This window comes from Panthera tigris, chromosome D3 (assembly GCF_018350195.1).
Source record: "Panthera tigris isolate Pti1 chromosome D3, P.tigris_Pti1_mat1.1, whole genome shotgun sequence".
Taxonomy (NCBI): domain Eukaryota; kingdom Metazoa; phylum Chordata; class Mammalia; order Carnivora; family Felidae; genus Panthera; species Panthera tigris.
In genome coordinates this window covers 42732544-42752772 of record NC_056671.1, presented here as the reverse complement: position 1 = coordinate 42752772, position 20229 = coordinate 42732544, and the positions used below count along the sequence as shown (strand labels likewise).

The window sequence follows — 20229 nt, the reverse complement described above, 5'->3', positions numbered from 1 at the left end:
TAATTATAAAATGTTCTTCTAGTAAGGTGGAGAGATGCTTTTAAATAAGAAACTTTAGTTGAATAAGGAATATAAAAAGATTCATGGATATAATAATTTTCAGAAGTGCTACAAGTTGGAAAAAACATTTGTTAAGTAGAATGTCCTTTTTCTACCCCGGAACCATGATTCAACTGAGATTTCCTTTATCTGCTACTAACTCTCATGGTTCTTTACTAGTGAGGCAAATTAAAAATGTGTATGTATCCTTAAAAGTTATGTACCTGGATATTTTGGTTATGTATCTTCAGAAGGGTATTTAACATTCTATGTGGACCTCTGAGGCTCAGCATTTTGTTGGTCACAACCTATTGTACTTTTCACAAATATGCCTGTGTGGATTGTGGTCATAATTGTTCTCTAGCAATTCAGTTTTTTTTTAGCCTAAAACCAAATTAAAAGAAAACCCATAAGATATAAAAATGAGATATACATTTTGAATATCTCAGTTTTTGTTAAGTGCACTATTGGAAAGGAAAGGAGGGCTATATTTTCTCATTAATTATTAGATTTGGGATATTAAGTAAAAATGACACTTGCAAGGAAAACAATTAATATAACTGTAAGAGTAATTCCATCTAAACTTCTACTTTTGCTGTATATGGGACTGAGTGAACAGAAGCCAAATGAGAGACAGAAATCTGTTTAAAGTAGATAAAGGAATTTGGGAGATCTTTTCTTTGCATATGTATTAAAACCGGGACATATTACCTTGATGTAGTAACCAAGGTCTTGAGACTTCAAAAAATGATTTCCATTTTCTCTTGAAGTTAGTTTCATGGAGTTGTAGATCAAGAAGAGACCTATAAAGTATCTCATTCAGAAGACAGGGTCTTTCTTATGCTAAAGGTAGAGTGTTCCAAATGTGGCTCTTAGTAGCTTTTTCCTTAAAGTGTGTTGTGAGTCAAAATGTGGGCAGTTTTCTTTGAGTCTAACATTCTGTTATTCAACTGTTCCTTTTTTTTTCAGTCTTTAGGGGAAACAGAAAGTTTGATATCCTTTTTTAAATTCACAGAGTTACCACTGACCTTCTGTCTTCTTCAAATCTCCACAGATCCTGTAGTTCACTGACCCTTTATGAATACTCACGGCCCTCAGGACTGTGGGATTTGGAGAAAGACAGCTGTGTCAGGCCATCTGATTAGAAGTAAATGCATGCACATAATATTCAGATACTCAGTGGAGTTCAGAGATGTTTATAAAAGCTCTGTTGACACAGATTGTGTTATTTGCACCCAGAATACAGACCTGAAGTGAAATTTCCTGAAAATATAAGCCACATATAATGATCTGTGTCTAATGGCATGTGGCAAGAGATGTGAGCATTATATCTTAAGGAATGGAATTTAACTATTGTTAAAGTTAATACAACTAAGATGTATAAAACTTGTCTGTGCAGTAGCTAAGGAATGATGTTTTGTAGTAAAATTTTTTAGCATGTAGGTCATGGTACCATTGGATTGAGTGTTAACTCCAGGAATAGCTTAGTTTAGATGGAGCAGAGATTGTATATTTCACTGATTCTTGTGAAAAAGAGAATTCAAACATAATCACAGTTTTTGCTTGTCCTTAGAAATCTTTTGTTACAACAGAATGCACTGAAAGGAAAATTGACCAGTGTTGTTGAACTCTTTCCAATGGAGTGATGAAATGGCCTATTTGCTTTCCCTTTCCCCTTATGTCAGAAATCCCTTCATACAACATTTGTGAAGTGAAATACACACACACACACACCCCTTTTGGTAAATAAGTTTTTATGAATTTAAAAAACAAATTAAAAAATTAAAAAATTAAAATATTTTAAAAGTTAATTTAAGAAGTTTAAAAATTTAATGGAATGTTACAGTGTGGGACTAATTAGGATCTGAAGAAACCTGGCCTAAAAATCAGGAAACAGAGAAGCAAATCTTATTCTTGATACTAGCTAATTTTTGGCCTTGTGGAAATCACTTCTGCCTTTTATCCTTAGGTGTTTAATTGGTAAAAAAGATGTATGTTGGGGGGAGGGCGGAGAGGGTGAGAGAGAAAGAGAGAGGGAGAAATCAGTGGGTTCTTAAATAAGGTGATACTGACCCCCAGGGAACATTTTTATTTGTCACAATGATGGGATTTGTTGGCAGTTACTAGTCATCAGTCTGGGCTGGAAAACAGGCTACAATACACAGGACCATCTTACACAGTGAAAAGTTTCCTGCCTGAAAAGTCAGTAATTGGGATTCCACTTTTATTTATTTATTTATTTAAAATTTTTTTAATGTTTCTTTATTTGAGAGAGAGAGAGAGAGAGAGAGAGAGAACTAGCAGTAGAGAGGCAGAGAGAGATGGAGACACAGAATCTGAAGCAGGCTCCAGGCTCTGAGCTGTCAGCACAGAGCCTGATGTGGGCTCAAACTCACGAACCGTAAGATCATGACTTGAGCCAAAGTCGGACACTTAACCAACTGAGCCACCCAGCTGTCCCAATCAGGACCCCACTTTGAGGAAGCTGTAGATAATTCTCTAGGATCTCTTCCAGTTTGTATTCAAAGTGCACAATTGGTAAAAACAACAGTAGATTAAATAAAAAAACAAGTTGCATGAAATCAAAACCATAAATACAAAGAAACATTTCAAATTCTTACAAAAAGCTTGAGGCAAATGTAGTCTATATGCTTATTTACTAGGAAGGGAAACAGTTGTTTATTGATGCTTCTGTACCAGTCATTTTCTCAATTGCAGTCACATACATTTTAATGATGCCCAAGTTAGATGCTGCTATTGCTATTTTGCCAATAATAAGCCTGAAGCTTAGGGAAGTTGATCAACTTGTCTAAGATTAGATCTAAGTGGCAGAACTAAATGTTAATTTGACCCCATCTGGCTCCAAACCTGGGGCTGTTTCCCAACATTACACTCCCTTGAAAATGGAAAATGGTAAAGATGATGGTCGAAAAGTACATGTATGTCAGTGACCAGCTATTATGAGCTTGATTTCCATTCATTGGGCATACTATTCTCTTTTGCCTCTCAGCCTGTGCATAGGCTGCATCGTTTTTTCTGAACTCCTTCTCCTCACCTGGCTAAAACATCTTTATCCTCAGGTCTTGCTTGTGCTTTATTTCCTCTGGGAGGTTTTCCTGACCACGTGGCACCTAATTCAGGCACCCCATGTTGTGCTTCAGTGGCTTCCTACACCTTCCTGTCATATGCACACATCCCTTAGTGCCATTTTGTACCTTACCAAATATTTGTTGAACAAAGACAGATGATAAAAAGTTGATCTAGCAATTTATTTTTAGAAACAAAGTGATATTAATTAATGGTGAACATTTTGAGTATTTGTTTTGTAACTTAGGATAGAATTCATTTTATATACATATGTAATTTTTATATCACATTTCTTATCATTCTTTACAGTGTGGCTTCCTTTTTTTTCATTTAAAATAAGAAGTTTATTTAAACAACAATATGCCTTTAGCCTCTACTACAAAGCTGTAGTCATCAAGACAGTATGGTATTGGCACAAAAATAGACACATAGACCAATGGAATAAAATAGAGACCCCAGAATTGGACCCACGTATGTATAGCCAACTAATCTTTGACAAAGCAGGAAGAAGTATCCAATGGAAAAAGACAGTCTCTTTACCAAATGGTGCTGGGAGAACTGGACAGCAACATGCCGAAGAATGAAACTAGACCATTTTCTTATACCATACACAAAAATAAACTCAAAATGTATGAAGGACCTGAATGTGAGACTTGAAACCGTTAAAACCCTAGAGGAGAAAGCAGGAAAAAACCTCTTTGACCTCAGCTGCAGCAGTTTCTTACTCAACACATCTCCAAAGGCAAGGGAATTAAAAACAAAAATGAACTATTAGGACCTCATCAGAATGAAAAGCTTCTAAACTGCAAAGTAAATAATCAACAAAGCTAAAAGGTAACTGATGGAATGGGAAAAGATATTGGCAAATGACACATCGGATAAAGGGATAATATCTAAAACCTATAAAGAACTCATCAAACTCCACCCCCAAAAAACAAATAATCCAGTGAAGAAATGGGCAGAAAACATGAATAGACACTTTTCTAAAGAAGACACCCAGATGGCCAACAGACATGCAAAGATGCTCAATGCCACTCCTCATCAGGGAAGTACAAATCAAACCTACAATGAGATATCACCTCATGCCAGTCAGAGTGGCTAAAATGAACAAATCAGAAGACTATAGATGCTGGTGAGGATGTGGAAAAATGGGAACCCTCTTGCACTGCTGGTGGGAATGCAAACTGGTGCAGCCACTTTGGAAAACAGTGTGGACGTTCCTCAAAAAATTAAAAATAGAACTACCCTATGACCCAGCAGTAGCACTGCTAAGAATCTGCCCAAAGGATACAGGAGTGCTGATGCATAGGGGCACATGTACCCCAATGTTTATAGCAGCACTTTCAACAATAGCCAAATTATGGAAAGAGCCTAAATTTCCATCAACTGACAAATGGATAAAGTAGATGTGGTTTATATATACAATGGAATACTACTTGGCAATGAGAAAGAATGAAATCTGGCCATTTACAGCAACGTGGATGGAACTGGAGGGTATTATGCTAAGTGAAATAAGCCAGGCAGAGAAAGACAGATACCATATGTTTTCACTCATTTGTGGATCTTGAGAAATGTAACAGAAGACCATGGGAGAGGGGAAGGGGGAAAAAAAAGTTACATGGAGGGAAGGAGGCAAACCATAAGAGACTCTTAAGGACTGAGAACAACCTAAGGGTAGATGGGGGGTGGGAGAGAGGGGGAAGTGGATGATGGACAGGGAGAGGGCACTTATTGGGATGAGCACTGTGTGTTGTATGGAAACCAATTTGACAATAATTATATTAAAAAAACCCAGGAGGACTCTTGATTTGAAGGGAAAACTATCTGGATTTCATTTCTTTTAGAATAATTTATCCCTACTTAAAGACAGATTGCCCTACATGTAACAGCTATGTACAAAATCGTTCTAAAATTGTCCTTGTTTTACAATGATAAGTGAAAAACTTTAAAATTCTACAATCAAACAAGGCATGCAAGGATTTTTGTGTTGTTCTTTTTTTTTTTTTTTTTTTTTTTTTTTTTTTTGTTAAACAGTGAGAGCAGAATAACGTATTGGGATATAAAGATAAGAGCTGAATGAGCATGCCACTAATGGAGAAAGGGGGTATTTTCACAGAACCGGTAGTTTTTCCCATCCCGTCTCCAAGTGATGTTGATGAAAACATCATTGGCCATTTAGTTAAAAAAATGCAATATGCTTGTGTACATAGACAGTTACCTTATGTAAAATAAAGGAATGGGGAAGGGGAAATGAAAGAATTAACTATACTGTAGTAATCAGGATGTGGTGGGACCAAATTGCGGTTTTCTCTTTGAGAATGTATTCTTGGTCTGGAGGAACAGAGTTCTGGAGTAAAGTAGCAACTTCCCTTTTTAGTAGACACCTCCCGTCTGCTGCTAGAACACATCAACTATCTTCATCCTCCATTTCCAACTATGCAGGTGTGTCTGTTTCATTGATTAGCTGCCTATCAAATCACAATCTGATCTGCCTCATTGACAAACCTTGTCATTCACAATAGGCTTTCATTAGTTTACTAAGTGATGATGTATGCCTCTTAATCTTACACTGCACCACAGAACCATCCTGTCTCACCACCTTCAAATTAATATGATCGTTGTCCTTAGTCTTAACTCCTTTGTTGGGCTTTTCTTTGGCCATGGCAAGTGTGGAAGTCACAGCTGCCACTTCAGCAAAAGAGGTACTGGGCCCACACCCAATCAACACACAAGTAGCACCAAGAGTGACAGAAGGAGGCATTACCAGTGGAGGAGGGAGAGGGCACACATTCTATAGTGTCTGTTTCTAAAATCCAACCCTCCTATTTATGTTTTCTTTCTCTCGTACTTTTACTGTTTGATATCTTTTATTTTATGTGTTTGTGTTTTTTCTTTAGTCATCTTGTGTTTAAGAGTTAAATATATGATGCTTAAATATCCTGTGGGGCAGAATAGCAGAAAGGTAAGCGTGCAGATTATGGAGCCAGACAGCCTGGGTTTGGGGATCTTGGTTCTACCACTTAGCTGCATGACTTTTGGCAGGTCACTTAGTCTTTCTTTATATGTAAAAACTAAGGAAATAGGACCACTTCTCTTTTATGATTGTTTTGAACTATTAAGTGAGGTAATACATGAAACATTTACCATATACCTAGAAGCATTTAAGGGACTTGAGAAAAATTGCCCTGTAATGTAAGTGCAGTTATTATCATTATCTTTAATTACAACTTTTTAGATAAATTTTTTTGGAAAATGTGTATTATAAGAAGGAGGGGAATGATTAAACTTGATTGTCTCCATTCAAGGACAGTTTAAATAGAGACAATTTTGATCCATAAAACCCGAGGCAACTTAAACCAATCAGTACCAGTGTGGAGAAACAAGAAACACTTGTTTCTGTCCTAGGATGAATTTAGTGGTGGAACATCCCAGAAGAGGACATCAGCCATTTAGTGCCATTTTCTTTCTCAGATACAACTTTGTTCTTAGCCATCCTGTTTGTGCTGTTACTGTCAAATTTAGGCTTTTCCATTTCTCCTTATTGAAATGGTGAGATTGAAGACTGGTAGGTCTAACAAAGAACAGGTCCCTGGGGATAATTTTGGTGACAGATTTTTGCAATATGGATGTATGCAGTTTTAATATTCTGTTTGTAGAAGTTCCTGAACATTATTAATGATAATTTAACAATTGCCTTATATACACCTGAGGATTTAATACACCACTAAAGTCATTCTCTCTTCTACACACTGGACCTAGGTTAAGCCTCACAATAACTAATTCGATGCACACCCAGAATTAAGACTTCAGTGGTTCTATTGTTTTCGTGTATGGATCCTGTGCATCTCTAGATTCCAGCAACAAATAGATGACAGTTATGCTGGTTTGCTCAATACTATTTCCTACCAGTGTTTTCTTGTCATGCAACTCCATGGGGACCCATTTTAAATCATACCAATAAATCCTAGTTAGTCAAGTATGTATAAAGACTTCCTGAAGTGCAAAATGCTGAACTAACAATCATATAAATGTTTTTTATAGTCCCCATCATGTTAGATGTTGTCTGAGAGGTAAGGAATTCTAGATTAAGTACATTTTTTCTTCCTTTGGAAGTCTGGAGAATTTATATTTTAATTGTTTACTAAACTATGAATAGTCTAAACTGCCAAATTATTATGCTATAATGTTAAAAGAAAGCTAAGAAAGCCAAAATTATTCATGACACCATGTGACAGATTTTTATGATAGGGAACAAGTAGTGTATTGTGACAAAAACCAGATCTAAGAGAAAAACCTGCATGGTGGGACTGATGGCATTCTCTCCATTTTCAATGGAGAAAGCTTATTTGCTCTACTGGAGAGCATGTTGTATTCTTAAATGTAGGGATATGTGGAGATAAAGCAGAAGAAAATGTTCTTTGAAAAATGAGTCCTGGGGCGCCTGGGTGGCTCGGTCGGTTAAGTGTCCGACTTCAGCTCAGGTCATGATCTCACAGACCGTGAGTTCGAGCCCCGCGTCGGGCTCTGGGCTGATGGCTCAGAGCCTGGAGCCTGCTTCTGATTCTGTGTCTCCCTCTCTGTCTGCCCCTCCCCCGTTCATGCTGTGTCTCTGTCTCAAAAATAAACGTAAAAAAAAAAAAATTTAAAAAAAAGAAAAATGAGTCCTATTGATAGCAAATCATGATTGGGTTTTGCTTTAATGTTTACCAAATAAATGCCATTCTATGGCTATATTCACTTGTAATTATGTGGTGTTTATATCTGAACTCGCTTGTTAATTAGGAATTGGGTGAATAATGTGGGGGAAAATATATCTGTGTTCTACATAAATCTTTGAATAAATTTTTATGACATAATATAAATGCTAAGGTTTCTCAGATGTAGCAAGTGCTGTGGCTATCCCATTTGGTCATTACAATTACAGGAATGTATGGGAACACCTCTTTGCTCCTCAATGGTAAGAAGAACTACAATTAAATTAAGCTGAAACAAGAAAAAAGGACATGTGTATATTTATAGAGTTTGTTATATTAGCCTTCTATTACCACTTATGGGTCTTTCTATTTCTTTTTATGCCTTTGAGTTACCATCTGGTGTAATTTTCTTATATCAATACAGTTTTGTTTTTGCCCACCTCTTTTGTGCTGTAATTGTCAAATACATTGCATTTATACATAATAAAGCCCAGTGATACAATTATATAGTTAAGTGAAGTAATATGCAATTAAACTGTCTTTTATAATTACCTACAGAAAAATTGCCTTTATCAACACTTTTTGTTTTTCTCACGTAGTTTCAAATTGCTGACATCCTTTGTTTGTGTGTTTGTTTTTTGATGTTTTATTTTTGAGAGATAGAGACTGAGCATGAGTGGAGGAGGTGCAGGGAGAAAGGGAGACACAGAATCTGAAGCAGGCTCCAGGCTCAGAGCTGTCAGCACAGAGCCCAAGCGGAGCTCGAACTCATGAGTTGTGAGATCATGACCTGAGCTGAAGTTGGATGCTTAACTGACTGAGCCACCCATGCATGGGTGGCTCTTTGATTTAGTATAAAGAATTTTTGTCAGTATTTCTTGTAAGGTGGGTCAACTAGCAACAGAATCTCTCAGTCCTTGTTTATCTGGGAATGTTTTTTTTCTGTTTTTCTTATGGTATTCCCATTTTACATAGTTTGGTGTGCTTAGTAGTGTCCCACCATTTTTGAGACTTCATTTTACTTTATTCTTTTTTCCCTGTTTTACAGATTGTATAAGTTCTATCAATCTGTATTCAGGTTTGCTGATTCTTTCTTCTGCTGTCTCAAATCTGCTGTTGAGAGACTCTAGTAAAATTTTCATTTTTGGTTATTATACTTGTTAACTCCAGAATTTCTATTCTTTTGTCTTTATAGTTTCTACTTTGTTGATATTCTCTATTTGGTAAGATATTGTCATCATATTTAATTTATTTATTTTAATTAAAAAAATTTTTTTAATGTTTACTTATTTTTGACAGAGAAAGACAGAGTATAAGCTGGGGAGGGGCAGAAAGAGAGAGGGAGACACAGAATCTGAAGCAGGCTCCAGGTTTTGAGCTGTCAGCACAGAGACCGACACAGGGCTAGAACCCACGAGCTGTGAGATCATGACCTGAGCTGAAGTCGGATGCTTAACCGACTGAGCCACCCAAGTGCCCCCATTGTCATCATAGTTTAAAATGTCTATTTGGGATTTACAGACATTCAAAGAAACAGGACACAAAGGGGGAAAATCAGGCAATGGAAATTATATTTGAGGGGATCCCAGATGTTAGCAGATAAAGACTTCGAGGCAATTATTATAAATATATTCAAAGATGTATAGGAAACCACACTTAAAAAGAATTTTTAAAGAATGTTTTTTAATTTATCTTAGAGAGAGAGAGAGAGAGAGAGAGAGAGAGAGAGAGAGAGAGGTTGAGCAGGTGAGGGGCAGAGAGACAGGGAGAGAGAGAAGCCCAAGCAGGCTCCACACTGTCAGTGCAGAGCTTGATGCACTGGTTCAAACACATGAACCACAAGCTTATGATCTGAGCTGAAACCAAGAGTCAGATGCCTAACTGACTGAGTTACCCAGGCAGCCCCCCCCCCACCTTTTAAAAATGTTTATTTATTTATTTATTGAGAGAGAGTGAGAGAGAGAGAGGGGAAGGAAGAATTTTAAAAAATATAACCAAAAATGAAAGTCAAAGAGAGTTTAGCTAAACACACAATCATCCCTAATAGTCAGGAAAACTATGTACATTCTCAAGGTTCTTACCTTCAAGGAGACATCAGAGGCTGCCCATTTAAGAGGAAATAGATCTCATCAAACTAGTGCATCCAAGACACTAAACAATAAGGGAACAATAAGGAAGTAAAGAGCAACAACAACAACAAGCCTTGAGGTGTAAGGGATCAGTATCAAAAATTGACTTGTGTGCATATGGGATATATAGACATTCTAAGAAACAGGCACCATACACAACAGAGACAAAGCAAGCAATGGAAACCATATTTGAGGGAACCCCAGATGTTGGAGTTAGCAGACAAAGACTTCAAGGCAACTATTATAAATATATTCAAAGATCTAAAGAAAACCACACTTAAAGAATTTTTTTAAATGCCTATGCAGGCAAGGGAACTGAGACATAGCCACAGGAGAGTGTTTTCTGGCCTCATGTGGCCAGAAGGGCTAGAGAAAACTCCTGGAAGGTGTGTGGCCCAGTGGCACTTAAGCCAAGAGGTTGGCAGAGTAGATGGTTTGTAGAGCAAAGCCAGTGGGCCAGTTCAGTCAAGGAACTTGAGATGTAGGTCAGCTGGAGCTAAGACAACAGACAAAGAGCTTTGCCAGCTTTAGAGTTGCTTTTTCTACTGTACCCAGGCAGGAAATCTAATTGTAGCCTCACTCATCCCTGAATACAGCCTTCATCCTGTCCAACCAAGGAGACTTACCAGAGCACATGGGAAGTTGTATCACCTAGTCAGCAGCTGTATGTTCATGGCATTTGGACAGAGAGCACAGCCCATGACTTACCCCATACGAAGAGCAAAACTGGTGGCCTCCCCTGACCAGGGGATTCAGTGCACACTCTGGAGTGATTTGGGTCCCAAACTAAAAAGATAGAAGTTATGTACAAGGCAACTCCCCATAAAACTATTGGAAGAATTCTCAACAGAAAATTTCAAGGCTGGACAGAATGAGATGACATATTGAAAATATTGAAAGAAAATAACTGCCAGCCAAGAATACTATACCCAGCAAATCTGTCCTTTAGAAATGAAGGAGGGATAAAGAATTTTCTGAGCAAACAAAAGTTAAGGGAGTTCATCACCACCAGCTTTAGAAGAAATACTAAAGATGGGGCACCTGTGTGGCTCAATCAGTTAAGTGTCCAACTTCGGTCACATTATGATATCATGGTTTGTGGGTTTGAGCCCTGTGTTGGACTCTGTGCTGACAGTTCAGAGCTGGAGTCTGCTTCTGATTCTGTGTCTCCCTCTTTCTCTGCCTCTCCCCACTCACGCTCTCTCTCTCTAAAAAATAAATGTTAAAAAAAAAAACAAAACAAGAAATGCTAAAGGGAGTTTTTTTTTCAATATATGAAATTTATTGTCAAATTGGTTTCCATACAACACCCAGTGCTCATCCCAAAAGGTGCCCTCCTCAATACCCATCACCCACCCTCCCCTCCCCCCACCCCCCATCAACCCTCAGTTTGTTCTCAGTTTTTAAGAGTCTCTTATGCTTTGGTTCTCTCCCACTCTAACCTCTTTTTTTTTTTTTCCTTCCCCTCCTCCATGGGTTTCTGTTAAGTTTCTCAGGATCCACATAAGAGTGAAAAGATATGGTATCTGTCTTTCTCTGTATGGCTTATTTCACATAGCATCACACTCTCCAGTTCCATCCACGTTGCTACAAACGGCCATATTTCGTTCTTTCTCATTGCCATGTAGTACTCCATTGTGTATATAAACCACAATTTCTTTATCCATTCATCAGTTGATGGACATTTAGGCTCTTTCCATAATTTGGCTATTGTTGAGAGTGCTGCTATAAACATTGGGGTACAAGTGCCCCTATGCATCAGTCCTCCTGTATCCCTTGGGTAAATTCCTAGCAGTGCTATTGCTGGGTCATAGGGTAGGTCTATTTTTAATTTTCTGAGGAACCTCCACGCTGCTTTCCAGAGTGGCTGCACCAATTTGCATTCCCACCAACAGTACAAGAGGGTTCCCGTTTCTCCACATCCTCGCCAGCATCTATAGTCTCCTGATTTGTTCATTTTGGCCACTCTGACTGGCGTGAGGTGATATCTGAGTGTGGTTTTGATTTGTATTTCCCTGATGAGGAGCGACGTTGAGCATCTTTTCATGTGCCTGTTGGCCATCCGGATGTCTTCTTTAGAGAAGTGTCTATTCATGTTTTCTGCCCATTTCTTCACTGGGTTATTTGTTTTTTGGGTGTGGAGTTTGGTGAGCTCTTTATAGATTTTGGATACTAGCCCTTTGTCCGATATGTCATTTGAAATATCTTTTCCCATTCCGTTGGTTGCCTTTTAGTTTTGTTGGTTGTTTCCTTTGCTGTGCAGAAGCTTTTTATCTTCATAAGGTCCCAGTAATTCATTTTTGCTTTTAATTCCCTTGCCTTTGGGGATGTGTCGAGTAAGAGATTGCTACAGCTAAGGTCAGAGAGGTCTTTTCCTGCTTTCTCCTCTAGGGTTTTGATGGTTTCCTGTCTCACATTCAGGTCCTTTATCCATTTTGAGTTTATTTTTGTGAATGGTGTGAGAAAGTGGTCTAGTTTCAACCTTCTGCATGTTGCTGTCCAGTTCTCCCAGCACCATTTGTTAAAGAGACTGTCTAAAGGGAGTTTTTTTGAGTGGAAGTAAAAGAATGCTAGTTAACATCATAAAAACATAAAAAGGGAGTATAAATCTCACTGGTAATGGTTACTATATAGTCATAACTAGATTCTGAAATATCATAGTAGTGGTGCATAATTCACTTAAAACTCTAGTTCTTTTTTTTTTTAATTTTTTTTTAACATTTATTTATTTTTGAGACACAGAGAGCATGAACAGGGGAGGGTCAGAGGAAGAGGGAGGCATAGAATCTGAAACAGGCTCCAGGCTCTGAGCTGTCAGCACAGAGCCTGACTCGAACTCACAGACCGCGAGATCATGACCTGAGCCGAAGTCGGACGCTCAACCGACTGAGCCACCCAGGCGCCCCTAAAACTCTAGTTCAAAAGTGAAAAAAAACAAGTGTAGGAAAAATAACCATAACTACAACAATATGTTATTGGTTACACAATTTAAAAAAAATGTAAATTGCAATAGCAGTAACTTAAAACGTGAGAGGGAAAAGTAAATTGTAAGTTTAAAATTATATTAAAGTTGTTACTAGTTTAAAATAAAATATTATGAGTTTAAGATATTTTGTGTAAACCTGATGATAACCACAAGGGAAAATCCTGTAGTAATTACAAAGAAGAACACAATAAAAAAGTCCAAGCATAATGATAGCAAAAGACATCAAAACACAAAAAAGAGATAGCAGGATAAGAAACAAGGAACAGTGGATCTATAAAATAACAATAGGTAGATTATCCAGACAGAGAATCAATAAGGAAACGGTAGACTTGAACAATACTGTAGACTAAATAGACCTAACAGACATACATAGAACATTTTATATTTGACAACAGGAGAATACATATTCTTATCAAGTGCACACGGAACATTTTTTAGGATAGACCATATTTTAGGTCAGAAAACAAGTCTTAGTTAAAGAAGATTGAAGTCATGCTGTGTATCTTCTCTGAACATAATTGTATGAAACTGTAAATCAATAATGAGAAGGAAAGTAGAAAATTCATGAACACATAGAAATTAAACAACACTCTGCTGAACAACTAATGGATTAAGGAAGAAATGAAAAGGGAAATAAAAAAGTTTCTTGAGACAAACAAAAATGATAACACAATGTACTGATACTTGTGGGATACATCAAAAGTAGTTCTCAGAGGGACATTCATAGTAATCATTACTATTAAGTTAAGAAGCAAGAAAGATCCCAAATAAATAACTTAACTCTAGGCTTTAAGGAACTAGAAAAAGAACAAACTTAGCTTAATCTTAGTAGAAGGGAGGAGATAATAATTAGAGAAGAAATAAATAAAATAGGGAAGAGAAAAATAGTAGAAGAGTTTAGCCAAACTAAGAATTGGTTCTTTGAAATTGTGGGAAATTAAATAGGTATGTCCTGGTTAAGGAGATTATAGGGAATGCATTGCACTGCTTTCTGGCCCTGCTGAAAATAGCTGACCAGTGTCTAGTTAATGCGTATTTAGGGATTGGGTCCTGCCTGAGCTCATGAATTCCTTAGACCATGTTATCTATGGAATATTTTATCTTGTTCTCCACCCTGCTTTTGGCATCTGCTCTTTGTAGTCCTGGGAATGCCTTGTTTTTTGAACGCTTCCTATATGTTCTTATTGGCACATAGCCACTGACATTGCACAATGTTTTTCCTATAATGTACGCCTAATAAACATGGGATCTTGCTTTCCCTTAGCCTCCCTCTCACCTCTCTTGACTTGTGGAGTCTTGAGTACTCCTTTATGCCACCCTCAGCTTTGCTGGACAAAGCTGAAAGCCAAACCCACAATTGGTGACCCTGACATGATAAGCCGAACCTGCGTGAAATGGTAAATAAAATCGACAAACCCTTAGCTACATTAACCAAGGAAGAAAGAGAAAGGACCCAAATAAACAAAATTATGAATGAAAAAGGAGATGATGAAACTGATACCACAGAAATTCAAAGAATCATAAGGGCTACTATGAACAACTATACACCAACAAACTGGACAACCTAGAATGAATGGAAAAATTCTTAGAAACATACAACTTACGAAGACTGAATCAGGAATAAATAGAAAATCTGAATAGACCAAGTAATAGTAAGGAGATTGAATCAATAATAAAAAATCTTCCAATGAAGAAATGCTCAGACAAGATGGCTTTGTTGGTGAATTTTACTGAACATTTAAAAGAGTTAACACCAATATTTCTCAAACACTTCCAAAAAATCAAAGATGAGGGAATGCTTTCAAACTTATATTACAAAGGCCAGCATTATCTTGATACCAAAACCAGAAGAGGACAGCACCAGACAAGAAAACTTGTGAATATAGATGCAAAATTTCTAAAAATAGAAACCAAATTCAGCAGCACATTCAAAGGGTAATTCACCATTATCAAGCACAATTTATCCTGGGAATGTAGGATTGTTCAAAATATGCAAATCAATGTGATACATCCCTTTTAATAAATGAAAGAACAGAATCATACGATCATCTGAATAGACACAGAAAAGGCATTTGACAAAATTCAACATCCATTCATCCACTCATAAAAACTCAACAAATTAGTCGTAGAAGGAACATATCTCAACGTAGCGAAGGACATATATGACAAGCCTAGAGCTAACATCATACTTAATGGTAAAAGGCTGAAACCTTCTTCTCTAAGATCAGGAACAAGATGGGGTGCTCACTTTCATCATTCCTATTTCACAGAGTACTGGAAGTCCTAGATAGCAAAAGAAAGAAAGAAAAAAGGTATCAGAATTGGAAAGGAAGAAGTAAAATTATCTCTATTTGAAGATGATGATATTTTATATATGGAGAATCCTAAATACTCAACCAAAAAGTTGTTAGGTTTAGTCCATGAATCCACTAAAGTTGCAGGATACAAAATTAACATAAAAATATGTAATGGTTTTAAATAGTAACCATGAATTTTCTGAGAAAGAAATAAATCAATTCCATTTATAATAGCATCAAGAATACTTGAGAATAAATTTAAGGAGGTGAAAGATCTCTGCTCTGAGAACTACAAGACATTGATAAAAGAAACTGAAGAAGACACAAGTAAATGGAAAGACATTCTGTGTACATGGAGTGGAAGAATTGATGTTAAAGAGTTAATACTACTGAAAGCCATCTATACATTCAGTGCAATTCCTATCAAGTTTCCAACGGCATTTTTACAGAAATAGAAAAAACACTGCTAAAATTTGTATGTAAGCACAAAAGATCCCAAATAGCCAAAGAAATCCCAAGAAAGAACAAAGCAAGAGACATCACACTTACTGATTTCAAGCTATATTATAAACCTATGGTCATCAGAACAGTGTGGCCCTTGTATAAAGACAGACAGATAGGCCAATGGAACATAATCAAGAGTCCAGAAATAAACCCAAATGTATATGTTCAACTAATATTTGCCAAGGGAGTCAAGAATACTGATTGGAAGATACAATCTCTTCAATAAATGGTGCTGGGATACTTGCATATTCACATGTAGAAGAATGAAACTGGACCCATATCTTAACACCACTCACAAAAGTTAACTCAAAATGGATTAAATACTTAAATATGAGACCTCAAAACATGAAACTCCTAAAAGAAAGAATAGGACTAAAGCTCCTTGACATGGATCTTGGTAATGATTTTTTTTGGATATGATACCCAAAACACAAAAAAACAAAATAAAAAAATAAGTGGGACAATATCAAAATAAAAAGGTTCTGTATGGCAAAAGAAATCATCCACAAAGTGAAAAGACAACCCACAGAATGGGAAAAAATATTTGCAAACCATAATCTGATAATGGGTTAATATTCAAAATAAAGAACTCTTATAACCTAATAGCAAAAACTCCTGAATAATCCATCTAATTAAAAAAATGGGCAAAAGACCTCCATAGCCATTTGCTAAAGAAGATATACAAATGGCCAAGATGAACATGAAACAATGCTCAACATCATTAGTCATTAGGGAAATGAAAATCAAAACCATGATATCACCTTAAATCTGTTAGAATGGCCATCATCAAAACGACAGGAGCTAACAAATGTGATTTGGATTTGGATAAAAAGAAACCCTCATGCAATGTTGCTGGGAATGTAAATTGCTACAGTAACCATGAAAAATAGTATGGAGGTTCCTAAAAATTTTTAAATAGTTTTACCATATGATTCAGCAATTCTACTTCTGGGCATATAGACAAAAGAGATAAAAACACTATCCTGAAAAGATATCTGCACCCCCATGTTCATAGCAGCATTATTTACAACTGCCAAGACATGGAAACAACCTAAGTGTGTATCAAAGGATGAAAGAGTAAAGAACTTGTGGTATATGTATACAATAGAATATTATTCAGTCATAAAAAAAGAGGAAATTCTACCATTTGTGACAACACAGATTGACCTGGAAGGCATTGTGCTAAGTGAAATCAGAGAGAGAAAGGCAAATATTGTGTGATCTCACTTATATGTGGAATTAAAATAAAGAAAACAACCCCCCCCCCTCCCCAAACTCATAGAAAAAGAGATCAGGCTTATGGTTACCAGAGGCAAGGGGTTGGGGGCGGGGGCAGGAGGAAATTGGAGGCAAGTGGTAAAAAAATACAAACTTATAGTTAGAAGATAAATAAGTATTATGATGTAATGTACAACATAATATTGCTGTGTGATATATAAGAATATTGTTAAGGGGGTAAATTCTGAGAGTTCTCATCACAAGGAGAAATTTTTTCTTTTTTGTCTTTTTTTCTTATTGTATCTATATGAGAAGATAAATGTTAGCTGAACATATTGTAGTAATCATTTCACAATATATAGAAACCAAAGCATTATGCTATATAAGTTTATAGAAGTTTATAAGTTTAAGAACTTATACAGTGATGTATGTCAATTATTTCTCAAGAAAAATGGAAAAATGTTAACTTTAAAAAACTGTTTCATAACCATTTTTTCTTTTAGATCCATAGGGTTTTCAGGCTAAGGTTAGAGATGTAAAAAAACTCATTGCTTACCTTCTTAAAGAAGGAAACAATTTACTTTACAAAATATAGATAATATTTTAAAGAAATTCCTTAGTGTAGCTGGTAAAAATTTGGAGCTGGAAGGAAAAAGATCACCAATTCAATTATTTCTTTTTTATAAAAGAGGAAACAGAGTCTCAGAGTGGTTATATGACTTGCCTCAAGAGAAAAGTGGATGGTAGTGGCATTAGATCTCAATTTTTCTGACTCCTAGGTGATTCCTTACATTTTTAACAACACACTGTATACCAACAAGCATCGTTGAGAAAAAGCCAAATAAGTTTTTAATTGAACTTTATCCGCCCCCTCCCCACCCCCAGTTGGTGTGGGCTCAATTAATGACTTTTGGGTTTTAAACGTGTGCTCTTTGAGAGCCAAACTTTGCACACAGTGAGACTATGAAGATGATTTCTATTTTTGGGAAATTTTAGCTTCTTTGGGATATAAACAAAAGGGCTGCCAGGTCGCCTACAGCACATGTTGAAGCATGCTAAAGCAGGCTTCTGATTGGCCCCAGCCTTCTGGGTCTCTGTGGGCCTCATTAATTTGATGTGCTTTGCTTCTATGACAATGGAACACTCGCCTAGTCAATTACTTGCACCTGCATTTCTCAGCTTGTCACACTTCCCTTTTCCTTTAGGGTCTGGAACTAAGTGGGAAAGAAAGCCATGTTGAAAGGAGACACCCCCAGATTTGTTTGCCTCTTGCACCCAGTAAAATGATGTAGATTTCCATCAAATAAGTAAAGGTGAATTTATTTATTTAAAATTTAAAGATTATTTTTATTACAATATATGAGAACATCCAAATTTTAAGAACAGGCACACTCTTTGGTATAGTTTTTATTTATCTCTTTCCATGCTTTTTAGTGGAGGTTTTTGTTTCCACACATGCAATGTAGTTTTTCTATGCTTAAAAGCATTAGACCAATAAATACTGCCAATTCCAATATTTTAAAATAGATATTGTTTGAAATAGTTTTATTCCAGACAGACATTAAAATTCCTATATTTATTTTTTCTTAGAATGCAAATTGTTAGTACTCCACTTTCCATATTGGCAAAGGGTTATAGTAAAAATAAGGACTAGTGAAATCTGGACTTCCTATTCTAATATTGTGTTACTCGAAAGTCAGAATCTCAATATTCAGTGTTGTATAAAGGGCTTAAGAATCTCTTGTGTAAGAACTGAATTTTGCTCTATTTTAGTAAAAGATAATTTAACTGTAAAATGTAAAGAATCTGCTGTTAACTTAGTTTTTCTGTTCACATGCTATTTAAAATTTACTGTTTGTCTACTATTTCCTTCTTTCCTGGTATTTCATAAGTTCATTTTCTCTACCTGTGTTCTTAACTCTGTTATCCATAATCACCTTGAATAGGTATAATAGATATTTATTGAGTTCACAGTTCACAGCAACAGTTTAAAAAGTTAAGATTATTTCTTTCCATTTTATAGCTGAGGAATTAATCTTGACCTTATTAAGTTGTATGTGCCTTGTAAGGTGTAAGTGATTGAGGTTAGACTGGAACCCAAGACTGACATAAAAGCCTAAGCTTCTGTGATAAACTATCAATTTTAGGTCTTTCTTCATCCCTCTCTATTATGTTTTTTATTCTAACTTCTGAGCACATGCCAATGTCTCTTTCCTTGAACCAATAACAGGAATTTCTTCTGTAGATTATACTCCTCAAGTTCATCTTTTATCTTCCTTTCATTGTTCAACATCTTTTGAAAGATTAGTCTATAAGCACAGACTTTACATCTTCACCTCTGTATCTACTCTTCAATTCAGTACCACTTGGCTTTTACCTCTACTATTGTAGAAAGCTCTTTTTATGAGAATTAAAAGTTATTTAAATGCTAAACTATATAACTTTCAAGAAAACATTTTTTAAAGTTGATTTGTTTTGAGAGAATCAGAGACAGTGAGTAGGGGAGGGGTAGAGAGAGAGAGACAGGGAGAGAGAGAATTGCAAGTAGGCTCTACACTGTCAACACAAGGCCCGACTCAGGGCTCAAACTCGCAAACCATGAGATCACGACCTGAATTGAAACCAACAGTAGCCACCCAACCGAGTCACCCAGGCACCCTTAAGAAAACATTTAAAATGAAGTATAAGTGTACAGATCTTAAGTGGACAGTTTGATGAAATTTTATATATTTATATAGTACTTAAATCAAGTTATAAAATATTTGCTGCACTCTAGAAGTTTCCTTCATATTTCCTGACAGGCTTACTCTTACCTTTACTCAGAGATGCTCCCTCTTCTGACTTTCTATCACCACAAGTTTAAGTTTAGTTTAATCTTGAATTTCTTTTTTCTTTTTTTTTATATTTTAGAGAGAGAGAGAGAGAGAGGAGGGGGTTGGGGAGAGGGGCAGAGGAAAAGAGAACCTTAATCATCAAATGCCCATTTGTGTCTGGTTTTGTTCACTCAGTAGATCTACTAGATTTTGTAACATGTTTGGTCTAGAAGTAATACATTCCTTTAAGTTGCTAAGTAGTATTCAAGGGGTGAATAAATCACAATTTACTTATTCATTCTACTATTGATGGGCATATGGGTTATTTCCATTTCTTTCTATTATGGGTAAAGCTGCTATAAGCAATCTTATACATAACTTTTGGTGGACATAAAGCACTCATCTCCCTTGGAAATATACAAAGGAGTAGAATTGTTGGCTCATAGACTAGGCATGTATTGA

The 20229-nt window shown here is 36.4% G+C and overlaps 1 pseudogene; it reads right to left on the bottom strand.

The window, feature by feature from the left end:
- Nucleotides 1-5499: 5499 nt before the first annotated feature.
- LOC102960593 lies at nucleotides 5500-5788 on the bottom strand (annotated as a pseudogene).
- Nucleotides 5789-20229: the final 14441 nt, after the last annotated feature.